This window comes from Tachyglossus aculeatus, chromosome 21 (assembly GCF_015852505.1).
Source record: "Tachyglossus aculeatus isolate mTacAcu1 chromosome 21, mTacAcu1.pri, whole genome shotgun sequence".
Classification (NCBI taxonomy): Eukaryota; Metazoa; Chordata; class Mammalia; order Monotremata; family Tachyglossidae; genus Tachyglossus; species Tachyglossus aculeatus.
Window position 1 is genome coordinate 25,178,526 of NC_052086.1, and position 13,053 is coordinate 25,191,578.

The window sequence follows — 13,053 nt, forward strand, 5'->3', positions numbered from 1 at the left end:
GACGTCTGAGTGGGGGAGGTCTTGGATTGCTTCCTTGTGCAGAAGCCTCCTTTTTGGCCCAGGTGTGTCCCCTCCACACAACCCCCACAGCTAACTGCTACCTGTACACTCCCAAGTGCTTAGTACAGTGCTCTGCACACAGTAAGTGCTCCATAAATACGACTGACTGACTAGGGCTTCAGGTGTCCGGCGGCTCTGCTCCACCCAGAGGGTGGAAAAACTCGAAAATGCTCCCTAGCAGGCAAAGCAGCTAATGGTTCTTGCTTTCCTTCAAGATGCAATCCCCACCACTGGTCACAGTTTGGTCATACGTCAGTTTGGCCTTAAACCATGCGGATTTGGGTCAAAAATTAAATTTAACTGAGAAAAGTATCTTCAAAAACCATGCTGGCCACAAGCAAATAAGGGATGAAGAGGGAGAAGGGGGGATATTTTCAGCTGTCTGCTTTGGGAAGCTCTGAAAAAGCAGGGGAACATAACACTCCGAGAGATTGGCACGGTGTCAATTCTGACTTCATCATTAGACTTGGCAATCAAAGGAAAAAGCTGAAAAAACCTTTTTGAATTCAATTAAGTCTGAAAAGCTGCTACTTTTCTTCCAACCTAATGGGACTGGGGGGGAGGGAGAGGGGTTAGAAGTAGGAGTGAGAGGGGAAGACTACTGGTAAAATGGGAGAAGAGAGATATTCTTCACATCTTACCCTCTGGTTATGTCAAAGAGGGATGCTCTACCCAGTTGGGAGTAATTTATTCCTTGGCCTTCAGACCTTAACATAATTATCAAACACCACCCTGCTCTCTGTGGTTTCCTCCACATTTTTCTTCCTGGCAGAGAGCGGATTATGCACCTGACCCCGAACTTGGAATCATTCATTCTTCCTGTCCTCCTCAGTCTCGGGAAAAACAATGGAAGGGGCTGTGAGGTTATGCAAAATGAAATCCATTATCTCCCACTGATAACAGATAACACTGATAACAGGCCTGGAATGCCCTCCCTCTGCCCATCCACCAAGCTAGCTCTCTTCCTCCCTTCAAGGCCCTACTGAGAGCTCACCTCCTCCAGGAGGCCTTCCCACACTGAGCCCCTTCCTTCCTCTCCCCCTCGTCCCCCTCTCCACCCCCCATCTTACCTCCTTCCCTTCCCCACAGCACCTGTATATATGTATATATGTTTGTACATATTTGTTACTCTATTTTACTTGTACATATCTATTCTATTTATTTTATTTTGTTAGTATGTTTGGTTTTGTTCTCTGTCTCCCCCTTTTAGACTGAGCCCACTGTTGGGTAGGGACTGTCTCTATATGTTGCCAACTTGTACTTCCCAAGCGCTTGGTACAGTGCTCTGCACTCAGTAAGCGCTCAATACGATTGATGATGATGATGCTAAATATTTTGTGAAAGTGGCTGTAGCAAGATAGTCTTTAAAAAAAAAAAAGAATCAGCCTAGCCATAAACTTCTAGTTCCCTTTTTTCTCATTTATGAGCTCTGTGATACACCACATCCTCACCGTCTTGGTTTTGAATCTGGTTGGCCCAAGATTCTTCCCCAATTATTTGTTCTTTTTCACTCAACTGCCAGCTGGGGTCGATTTCATTCCTTAATAATTCCCCAGCTCGCACCCCCTGCCCTCCTCCCCAGCCCTGCCATCCAACTGGTTTATTTTGGCTGCCGTTTCCTTCCTCTATACCATGGACTTGGGGATGGATTCCCGCCGGGGCTTTTGCCCCTCCCAGTCTTTAAAAGATCCTCGTAGTTTACAAAACACGTATTTCCTGTGAACTCTCAGAGAATCACCCCAAGTCCACTTTCCATGGCAATAGGAGAAAAACAAACCTTGTCAGATGCAAAGACTAGTCTCAGCCATACCCAAAAGGCAAAGTTCTGACACAATGCCTTGAATTGTTACAACACAACCACGCACAGTTCCAACCCTAAAAGAAGTCGAAACTGAAAATTAGGTGAAGGATAAAAACGAATTTAAATAAAAATTATTGTTTTAGAAAGAGAATTTAAGGGTAAGGAAAATGAAGAGCTACTCTGAAATAAATTAATATATTTTCTATACTGTGCCATAATAATAATAATAATAATAATGGTATTTGTTAAGCGCTTACTATGTGCAAAGCACTGTTCTATGCGCTGGGGAGGTTACAAGGTGATTAGGTTGTCCCACGGGGGGCTCACAGTTTTAATCCCCATTTTACAGATGAGGGAACTGAGGCCCAGAGAAGTTAAGTGACTTGCCCAAAGTCACACAGCTGACAGTTGGCGGAGCCGGGATTTGAACCCATGACCTCTGACTCCAAAGCCCGGGCTCTTTCCACTGAGCCACGCTGCTTCTCTATCTCAATCTCATCTCTCCCACCTCGACCTGGCTGTCCTGCCCGCATCTCATATTAAACATGTCCGAAACAGAACTCATCTTCCCACCCAAACCCCGTCCTCCCCATCACTAGAGAAAGTGGTATCTTTCACTGAATAGTACTGAATCCCTGTTTAACAGGTGATGTGACAGGCACAGATAGGTTAAGTGACTTGCCCAATGTCACACAGCAGGCAAATGGTGGAGTCAGAATTAGAACCCAGTTCCTCTGACTCCCAGCCCTGAGCTCTTTCCACTGGGCAGCATGAGAAGCAGCGTGGCTCAGTGGAAAGAGCACGGGCTTGGGAGTCAGAGGTCATGGGCTCTAATCCCGGCTCCCCCAAATGTCTGCTGTGTGACCTTGGGCAAGTCACTTCACTTCTCTGAGCCTCAGCTACCTCATCTGTAAAATGGGGATTAAGACTGTGAGCCCCACGTGAGACAACGTGATCACCTTGTATCCGCCCCCCCAGCGCTTAGAACAGTGCTTTGCACACTGTAAGTGCTTAGCTTTATTACTCTATTTATTTATTTTACTTGTACATATCTATTCTATTTATTTTATTTTGTTAGTATGTTTGGTTTTGTTCTCTGTCTCCCCCTTTTAGACTGTGAGCCCACTGTTGGGTAGGGACTGTCTCTATATGTTGCCAATTTGTACTTCCCAAGCGCTTAGTACAGTGCTCTGCACACAGTAAGCGCTCAATAAATGTGATTGATTAACAAATACCATCATTATTATTATTACTAGGCCCGCTCCTTCTCAATGATATTTATTGAATACTGTGTGCAGAACACTGTACTAAGCACTTGAGAAAGTACGATAGAGTTGGGAGTCATAATCCCTGCCCACAAAGAGTTTACAGTCTAGTGGGGGACACAAGATATTAAAACAAATTACAGACAAGGAAAATGGCAGAATGTACGGATTCATTCAATCATATTTATTGAGAACTGTGTGCAGAGCACTGTACTAAGCGCTTGGGAAGTACAAATTGGCAACATATAATATGGACAGAAGTATTGACAAGCTCTGACAGCTTCCCTCCTATAGTGCTTTCTCTAGGTTTCATTTATTATCTCTGCCACTGTCCTCCCTCCATTAATGGGGACAAAGGATGGTTGACTTTTCAAGGGTGAAAGGGAGGTTGTTCTTGGTCTAGTGGTTAGTATAGCTGCCTTCCAAGCAGCTGCCCTGGGTTTGATTCCTGGCCATTTTGCAGTCAAAAAATTCAGAGAAGCAGCATGGCCTAGTGACTAGAACAAGGGCATAGGAATAAGAAGGACCTGGGTTCTAACTCCGGTTTTGCCACTTAGTAATAATAATAATGGTATTTGTTAAGCGCTTACTATGTGCCAAGCACAGTTCTAAGCACTGGGGTAGAATCAGTGTAATCAGGTTGTCCCACATGGGGTCACACTTTTAATGCCCATTTTACAGATGAGGTAACAGGCACAGGGAAGTTCAGTGACTTGCCCAAGGTCACACAGCAGACAAGTGGTGGAGCTGGCATTAGAATCCACGTCCTCTGACTCCCAAGCCCGTGCTCTTTCCACTAAGCCACGCTGCCACTTGTCGTGTTGTGTTGTGACACCTTGGGCAAGTCACTTTACTTCTCTGCATCTCAGTTACCTCATCTCATCATCATCATCAATCGTATTTATTGAGCGCTTACTGTGTGCAGAGCACTGTACTAAGCGCTTGGGATGTACAAGTTGGCAACATAGAGACAGTCCCTACCCAACCAGTGGGCTCACAGTCTAAAAGGGGGAGACAGAGAACCGTTTCTATAACAGAGGACCGTTTCTATAAGTTGCCAACTTGTACTCCCCAAGTGCTTAGTACAGTGCTCTGCACACAGTAAGCGCTCAATAAATACGATTGAATGAATGAATGATTTCCCTTTTTTCCCCTTCTGAACACTTGGAAAACCCTTTGTCAAAGCTTCCCAATTAGAAGAATTTAAATGTGCATGAGGTGTTTTAAAATGATTACAGTTCTCAGGCAGAATGGGAACCAAAAGTCCAGCATCACTCATCATTTGCAGAATTCCACAGGATAATTTAGTGCTGCTTTCCCAAATGGCTACTTAAGTTGGAACTGTTCTAGCACACAAAAATAACCATTCATTTGTCTCATGGCTACTGACTGGAACTTTACCAGTTCCAGTCTTCCACTGAGAAGCAGCGTGGCTCAGTGGAAAGAGCCCGGGCTTTGGAGTCAGAGATCATGGGTTCAAATCCCGGCTCCACCACTTGTCAGCTGTGTGACTTTGGGCAAGTCACTTAACTTCTCTGAGCCTCAGTTCCCTCATCTGTAAAATGGGGATTAAGATTGTGAGGCCCCCATGGGGCAACCTCATCACCTTGTAACCTCCCCAGCGCTTAGAACAGTGCTTTGCATATAGTAAGCGCTTAATAAATGCCATTATTATTATTATTATTACCCCGGCCCTTCCCAAGTTTCCAGGGGTGAGAACATCTACAGAGGCCTGCCCTCCCAGGGTAAATGGGCACATGGCCCCAAAAAACTGCCAGGTAGAAAGTAAACTCTTCAATCTAGAAATTACCAGTCAAAAACTCCAATCTTCAATACAAAAATTAAAATGTTCAGTAGTTACACACTGCCATTTCAACTAACCCTTACTGACTTCTACAGCCTGAAATCTCTTGGGCCAAGGACTGGAAAATATTCATCGGTTCTCAGCAGAGAAACCTGAGATTAAGGTCCTTTTCAACCCACTGATCAATGGAATTTACTGAGCACCTACTGTGTGCACAGCACTGTACTAAGCAATTGGGGGAGTATAATACCAAAAGTTGATAGACATGTTTGCTACCCACAGGAGCTTAGAGAGGGAGAGAGACATAAATATAAATGAATTACAGATATGTGTATAAATGCTGTGGGGCTGAGGGTGAAATGACTATCAACTGCTTAAAAGGTACAGTCCTGGGTGCATAGGTGAGGGAGAAGGGGAAAGGAGGGTTTACTTGGGGAAGATCTCTCAGAGGAGATGTGATTCTAATAAGGCTTTTGAAACCTATTCATTCAAATTATTAAAACATCTCAAAGGAAGAAATCAAAATTCTGGTTAAGCTGAGTATGGACAAAAATGAGAGCTGATTCTTTTGTCCTCTCATTTGGACTGCACACTTGAGAGTTTTAGCCATCCCAGGGGAGCAAACGTGAAAGCAGGATGGGAAGCACTGCACTTGGAAAAAAGAAAGATGCGGCAAGCTTAGTTTCCAAGTGGGGCCCACTGGAGAAGATCGGAAGCTTTGGAATCGCTGCCGGTTTTCTTTGTGAAGCTACCCCACCCAGGCCTTCTCTGACTAAGCCCTCCATTCCTCTTCTCCCACTCTCTTCTGTGCCACCCTCACTTGCTCCTTTTATTCTTCCCCCCCGTCCCAGCCCCACAGCACTTACGTATATATGTGTAATTTATTTTTATTAATGTCTGTCTCCCCCTCTAGACTGTAAGCTCATCGTGGGCAGCAGGGAATGTGTCTGTTTATTGTTTACTGTGCTCTGCACTCCGTAAGTGCTCAATAAATACAATCGACTGACTGACCTTCCATTGGGTCTGGGCAAGAACCCCACTGTCACAATTCCAGGACTGGTCCCGGCAGAGCAATCGTTTCTAAGAATAAGTTTGCTGGATGTCTGCAAAACAGTTACACTGCCTTGGGGAGTGATTTCTCTTTCATTCTCATGCAAACGGACTTTATTTTTAGAGTTTGGAAGATGGAAAGAAGGAAAAAGTCAGCAAAAAAAGTCCAAGTACGGATGAGCACGTTTAGATAAGTCAAACGAGACCTGAAAGGGTTACCAAACAACAACCTTCCGGAAGCAATGACAGTCAGAGTTAGGTCAACGATGTGTGTTCCAAGCAGATGCTTTCCAAGCCACCCACCCACCACAATGTGAATGAAATGTGAACAGGGGTCTTGGCTCAAGGGCATCCCATCTGCCACTTCTGTCTATAATTATATCTCCCGTTTGCAAGACTCCGGTAGAAAGCCTGCTAACGTTTCCACTCTAAACCTTCCTTTTTGAGGAAAAATTCCGTTCCAAACTCCAGCTGCTTCCGGGACCAACCTTCATTCGATACGCTCCAAGGTAACACGGACGAGAAACCCACTGCATCAAAAAGCAGTCTCCAAGATGCCAAAATGTTAGGCCCCCACTGAACAGAGACCCCTGTAAGGAGCTGTGCAGCTACGCTACCGCAGTCTGGTTAGACTAGTAATAATAATAATAACAATGGTATTTATTAAGCACTTACTATGTGCAAAGCACTGTCCTAAGCGCCGGGGGGATTACAAGGTGATCAGGTTGTCCCACGGGGGGGGCTCATAGTCTTAATCCCCATTTTACAGAGTTAACAGGCCCAGAGAAGTTCAGTGACTTGCCCAAAGTCACACAGCTGACAATTGGTGGAGCCGGGATTTGAACTCATGACCCCTGACTCCAAAGCCACTGAGCCACGACCAAGGGACCACAATCTCCAAAGACAACAACGATGAGTGAGCATTTCTCCGCAATCCTGTCCCCTGGACGGCCTTCAAGATACTAGTCAAAACTGGTGCAATGAAAACGGCTTGGAGGTAAAAATAATAAGAAGAACAATAATAATATTGGTATTCGTTAAGCGCTTACTATGTGCCACGCACAGTTCTAAGCCCTGGGGTAGATACAAGCTAATCAGGTTGTCCCTCGTGGGGCTCACAGTCTTAATCCCCATTTTCCAGATGAGGTAACAGGCACAGAGAAGTGACTTGCCCAAAGTCACACAGCTGACAAGTGGCAGAACAGGGATTAGAACTCACAGCCTTTGACTCCCAAGCCCGTGCTCTTTCTACTGAGCCACACTGCTTCCAGCCATCAACTGATGGTATTTATTGAGCACTTACTGTGTGTAAAGTTGGGGAAATTCCCATACAACAGAGTTGGGAGGCACATTCCCCGCCCACGAAGAGCTCACTGTTTAGAGGGCGAGACAGGGGAAAGGGCACATAAGTGCTGTGGTGCTGGGGGGGCAGTGAATATCACATGTATCAGAAACATTTTAGAGCATGACCCTGACAAGAGAGGGCCTTAAAGAAACCCAAATTGTGGCATGCAAATTCATTTATTTATTCAATCATATTTATTGAGCACTGTACTAATCAAATTAAGGGACCTACACAACAAGGTTTAGGAGGAAACCCAATGGCCTGCAGACAATCACCGAACCAAAACTTTCTACACATCGCGGAACAGCGGCCCGCTGCTTCCACCTTTGCACAAGTTTTCCTGCAGTATATGGAGCACTGAAGATGAGAAGCACGAGACCTCTAGACTAAATTTGTTGCGAGCAGGGATCATGTCCACCAAGACCGCTTCACTGCACTCTCCCAAGTGCTTAATACAGTGCTCTGCACATAGTAAGCACTCAATAAATATCGCTAATTGACTGGAAACCTCAGAGATGCCACCACCATCCCCATCTTCAAGGAAACTGGGGAAAGATTAGACTGCAATCAATCAATCGTATTTATTGAGCCCTTACTGTGTGCAGAGTACTGTACTAAGCGCTTGGGAAGTACAAGTTGGCAACATATAGAGATAGTCCCTACCCAACAGTGGGCTCACAGTCTAAAAGAGACTAAATTCCGTCTAAAAGGAGAATCATGGCCACTCACTGCAAGATTTCACACAGAACTCTTCTGGATCAGTTGCTGAAGACCAATATTGACGAGGGGTTCCGCAAGCACCCACAGCATACCAGGCATCATCTTCACCACCCGACAGATAATTAAGGGATTTGTCGAACACTTCCTATGTTTCAATCAATCAATAGTATTTATTGAGCGCTTACTGTGTGCAGAGCACTGTACTAAGCGCTTGGGAAGTACAAGCGGGCAACACATAGGGACGGTCCCTACACAACAGTGGGCTCACAGTCTAGAAGGGGGAGACAGAGAACAAAACAAAACATATTAACAAAATAAAATAAACAGAATAGATATGCACAAGTAAAATAAATAGAGTAATAAATAATAAATAAATAATAGCGCTATTGCAGTCCCTGTCCCATTTGGGGCTTGCGGTTCATGTGAGCAGATGCAGGGAGAGTACAGGGAGCTGCACTGAGCATTTACGGTGTGCTGAGCACCGTACTAAATAAACGCATTCCCTGCCCACAAGGAGTTTACAGTCTAGAGGGGAAGACAAACAATAAAATAAATTACATATACATGTAAGTGCTGTGGGGCTGAGGGTGGCGTGAATAGCAGGTGCTTATAGGGGATGCAGAACGGAGAGGGGGTACAGTTTTTGGAGGTATTACGAAAACATTTGCCACATGAGAAGATCTAGGCTCTGGATTTTGTTTAGTAACTGTGGCTGACCTGAGAAGTTCATCGAGATTCTGAGACTGCTCTAACACAGCATGACTGGTCCTAGGAGAAGAAGAGTGCTCTTTCTTTTTGCTCTTTTTGCGCTCTTTTGCTCTTTTTGTTAGTATGTTTGGTTTTGTTCTCTGTCTCCCTCTTCTAGACTGTGAGCCCACTGTTGGGTAGGGACTGTCTCTATATGTTGCCAACTTGTACTTCCCAAGCGCTTAGTACAGTGCTCTGCACACAATAAGTGCTCAATAAATACAATTGATTGTTTTCTGAGCAGTATGGCTTAGTGGATAGAAGAAGGGCCCGGGAGTCAGTAGGACCTGGGTTCTAATCCCACTCCGCCATACGTCTGCTGCGTGACCTTGGGCAAGTCACTTAACTTCTCCGAGCCTCAGTTACCTCATCTGTAAAATGGGGATTAAGACTGTGAGCCCCAAGCGGGACAACCTAATCACCTTGTATCCCCCCCAGCGCTTAGAACAGTGCTTCACACATAGTAAGCACTTAACAAATGCCATCATTATTATTATTATTCTATGGGACTCAAGTTACCTCATCTGTAAAATGGGGATTAAGACTGTGAGCCCCAAGTGGGACAACCTGATCACCTTGTATCCCCCCCAGTGCTTAGAACAGTGCTTCACACATAGTAAGCGCTTAACAAATGCCATCATTATTATTATTATTCTATGGGACTCAAGTTACCTCATCTTTAAAATGGGGATTAAGACTGTGAGCCCCAAGTGGGACAACCTGATCACCTTGTATCCCCCCCAGCGCTTAGAACAGTGCTTCACACATAGTAAGCGCTTAACAAATGTCATCATTATTATTATTATTATTATTCTATGGGACTCAAGTTACCTCATCTTTAAAATGGGGATTAAGAGTGTGTGCCCCACGTGGGACGGGGACTGTGTCCAACCCAATTTGCTTGTATCCACCCCAGTGCTTAGAAAGGCACCATTATTAATATCTGAGCCATTCCCCAATATCATGGGTCAAACTGGGATGCAAAATTACATTATTTAAGCCATTTATTAAGTCAACACAAAATGTTAGGCACTGGGGTTATCAGATCAGACACACTCCCTGTTCTTCACGAGCCTCACAATCCATCTTACTTTACAGATGAGGAAACCGAGGCCCAGAGAGATTAAGTGACTCTAGCTCAGGATCACATGGCAGAGCAGTGACAGAACTGGGACTGGAACTCAGGTTTCTTGGCTTCCAGTTCCACTCTCTTTCCGCTCAGTCACGCTGTCCCAGCCCTGTTCACTTTATTCCATATAGCCACGCTGAACTGAGCAATAGGGGCCTAGGATATGTTTCTGATCCTTTTCTAATTCTAATTCTGATGGACTACGGGCATCAGTAGATGGTATTTACTGAGTACCTACTGGGTGCTTCCTCTCAGGGTCGCACCCGGAGAGTTTCCAGTACTCTACCAGTCTCGACTACAGGAGGAAGAATCAAGCAGAGGCCTGTCATGCCATTTCTAGCTTGGGCAGTGGCTAGTCAGTGGAAGGCAATCTGCTACAAGCCAAAACTCCCCTGTGCTTGGCAGCAGTGGCATGGGGGAGAGTCGGGGGAGGAGATTCAAGTTTACCGCACGGAAGGAGACAATGGTAAACCACTTCTGTATTTTTACCAAGAAAACTCTAAGGATACACTACCAGAAAGATTGCAGAGGGAGGTGAGGCGTTCTGGCGTATCCATGGTATCGCTATGGGTCACAGACAACTTGACAGTGTTAAGACAAGAGCGGGTGCTAGCTGCTTTACTAAGGGTTTGGGAGAATGCAACAGCACAAGGCTCACATTCCTTGCCTTCAGGGAGCTTACAATTTCAAGGGGGCCACAAACAAATTACTCACAACAAGTGAAAGCATCATCAATCGTATTTATTGAGCGCTTACTACGTGCAGAGCACTGTACTAAGCGCTTGGGAAGTACAAATTGGCAACATATAGAGACAGTCCCTACCCAACAGTGGGCTCACAGTCTAAAAGAAGCAGAAAGCAGAAGGAAGAACAAGGACAAGGCAGGAAGCAGTACCAACACATGAGGAGGAAACATCTGAACAAATAACTGAATGCCTACATAGCTCATTCAAGAAAAATTTCTACATGAGTATATTATGGACACATGTGCAACACCAAAAACATGGAGTCAAGAGTTGCCAAATGTTGTTTCCCCACCCCTCAAGAACCTCCAGTGGTTGCTCACCTACCTCTGCATCAAACAGAAACTCCTTACCATTGGCTTAAAAGCACTCAATCACCTTGCCTCCGCATACCTCCCCTCCCTGATCTCCTACAACCCAGCTGGCACACTTTGCTCCTCTAATGTCGACTCACCGTACCTCGATCTCACTATCTCGCAGCCGACCCTTCGCCCATATCCTGCTTCTGGCCTGGAACGCCTTTCCTCTTTATATCTGAAACACAATTACTCTCCCCACCTTCAAACCTTTATCGAAAGCATGTCTCCTCCAAGAGGCCTTCCTGACTAAGCCATCACGTCCTTTTCTCCCACTCTCTTCTGCGTGGCCCTGCTTTCCTCCCTTTATTCATCCCCTCTCAGCTCCAAAGCCCTTAGGTACATAACCATAATTTATTTATATTAATGTCTGTCTCCCCCTTTAGACCAAAAGTTAGTTGTTGGCCAGGAATGTGTCTGTTATATTGTTATATTAATACAGTGCTCTGCAAACAGAAAACACTCAATACGATTGATAGATGATAGATTGATAGACTGACTGTGCTTAGAGGCAGACACCCAAGGTAAAGGTAAACAAACCCCTTAATAGAGTCAGCCCAGAGCCATGAACTGCAGAGATGTCAGAAGAAAAGCAAGGTAATGAGCCTGCATCACAGAAACTTCATACCTCTACAGATGCCACTGACAACCTGGAACTAAATGATACAATGACAGACCAGGAAACAGAAATATCAAAATCAAGAAGGAAAGGTTATCCTTTCAGAAGCTTTCAGCCAGAATGTAGTGGCAACATGACAACTGACCAGACTGAAGGTCTTCAAATGCATTGAGGGCTAGTGGATGGAGATGGGTCTGGGTTCTAATCCTGGATCCACCAATCGTCTGCTGTGTGATGTTGGGCAAGTCACTTAACTTCTCTGTGCCTTGGTTATCTCATCTGAAAAATGGGGATTAAGACTGTGAGCCCCATGAGGGACAAGGACTGATTTGCTTGTATCCACCCCAGCACTTAGTAGAGTGTGTGGCACATAGTAAGCACTTAAATACCACAATTATTATCATTATTAGAGTGGTTGGGCTGTACAACCTTCTCTAGGATTCAGAGACCTGGACCCCCGCTCAAGTTGCCCATTCATCCCTTAAGCAAGTCCATCAGTTTCATGAACAATCCATACTCAAGATCAAGTGGCAAGACAGGTTCACCTTAAACCAAATCCTTCCAAATCCTGGAAGCCATGCTCACACCTCACCACAACTTCATTGGGTGGGCATGACGGCAATGGGGACAATAGGCTATCCAAATGGCATGCTGGGGCACTGCTGAAAAGGTAGCCTTGGGGAAATGTAATAAAGATACGGCAAAGCAAAACCTCAAATAATAGAAACTGGAGCGGGGCGGCCTTAGAGAAAGAGCACGAGCCTGGTACTTTTTCATGGTATTCTTTAAGCGCTCACTCTGTGCCAGGCACTGAATTAAACACCGGAGTAGATGCAAGCTAATCAGGTTGGACACGGTCCCTGACCCACACGGGGCTCACAGTCTTTATCCCCATTTTACAGGTAAGGTAACGGAGGCATAAATAAGTTAAGTGATTTGCCCAAGATCACACAACAGACAAATGGCAGAGCTGGGATGAGAACCCAGATTCTTCCAGTTCCACGGCCCATGCTCTAATCAATCAATCAATCAATCGTATTTATTGAGCACTTACTGTGTGCAGAGCACTGTACTAAGCGCTTGGGAAGTACAAGTTGGCAACATATAGAGACAGCCCCTACCCAACAGTGGGCTCTAACCACAGGGGCAGGCTGCTTTTCTGAAACAGGTGCTGCAAACGAGAAAACCAACAGCCCAGGCTGAGGGGGTTCGGACCCCCTGACAATGGCATCACTTTCAAAACAACTGTGAAACAAACCCCTCACTCGCTCTTTCCCTTCATGTTCCAATCCTAACCTTCATTCATTCAATCATATTTATTGAGTGCTTACTGTGTGCAGGGCACTGTATTAAGTGCTTGAGAAGTACAAGTTGGCAACATATAGAGACAGTCCCTACCCAACAATGGGCTCAC

The 13,053-nt window shown here is 45.3% G+C and overlaps 1 protein-coding gene and 1 non-coding gene across 2 annotated transcripts in view; one reads left to right on the forward strand and one right to left on the reverse strand.

Annotated features, from left to right (window-relative positions):
• Positions 1-13,053, reverse strand: part of VPS37B (VPS37B subunit of ESCRT-I) — a 44,578-nt gene that overhangs the window by 8,007 nt on the left and 23,518 nt on the right. The window lies entirely within an intron of this gene.
• On the forward strand, positions 10,167-10,303 carry LOC119943139. The gene has a single exon (XR_005455616.1). It is a non-coding gene; the product is annotated as a small nucleolar RNA SNORA7 (small nucleolar RNA).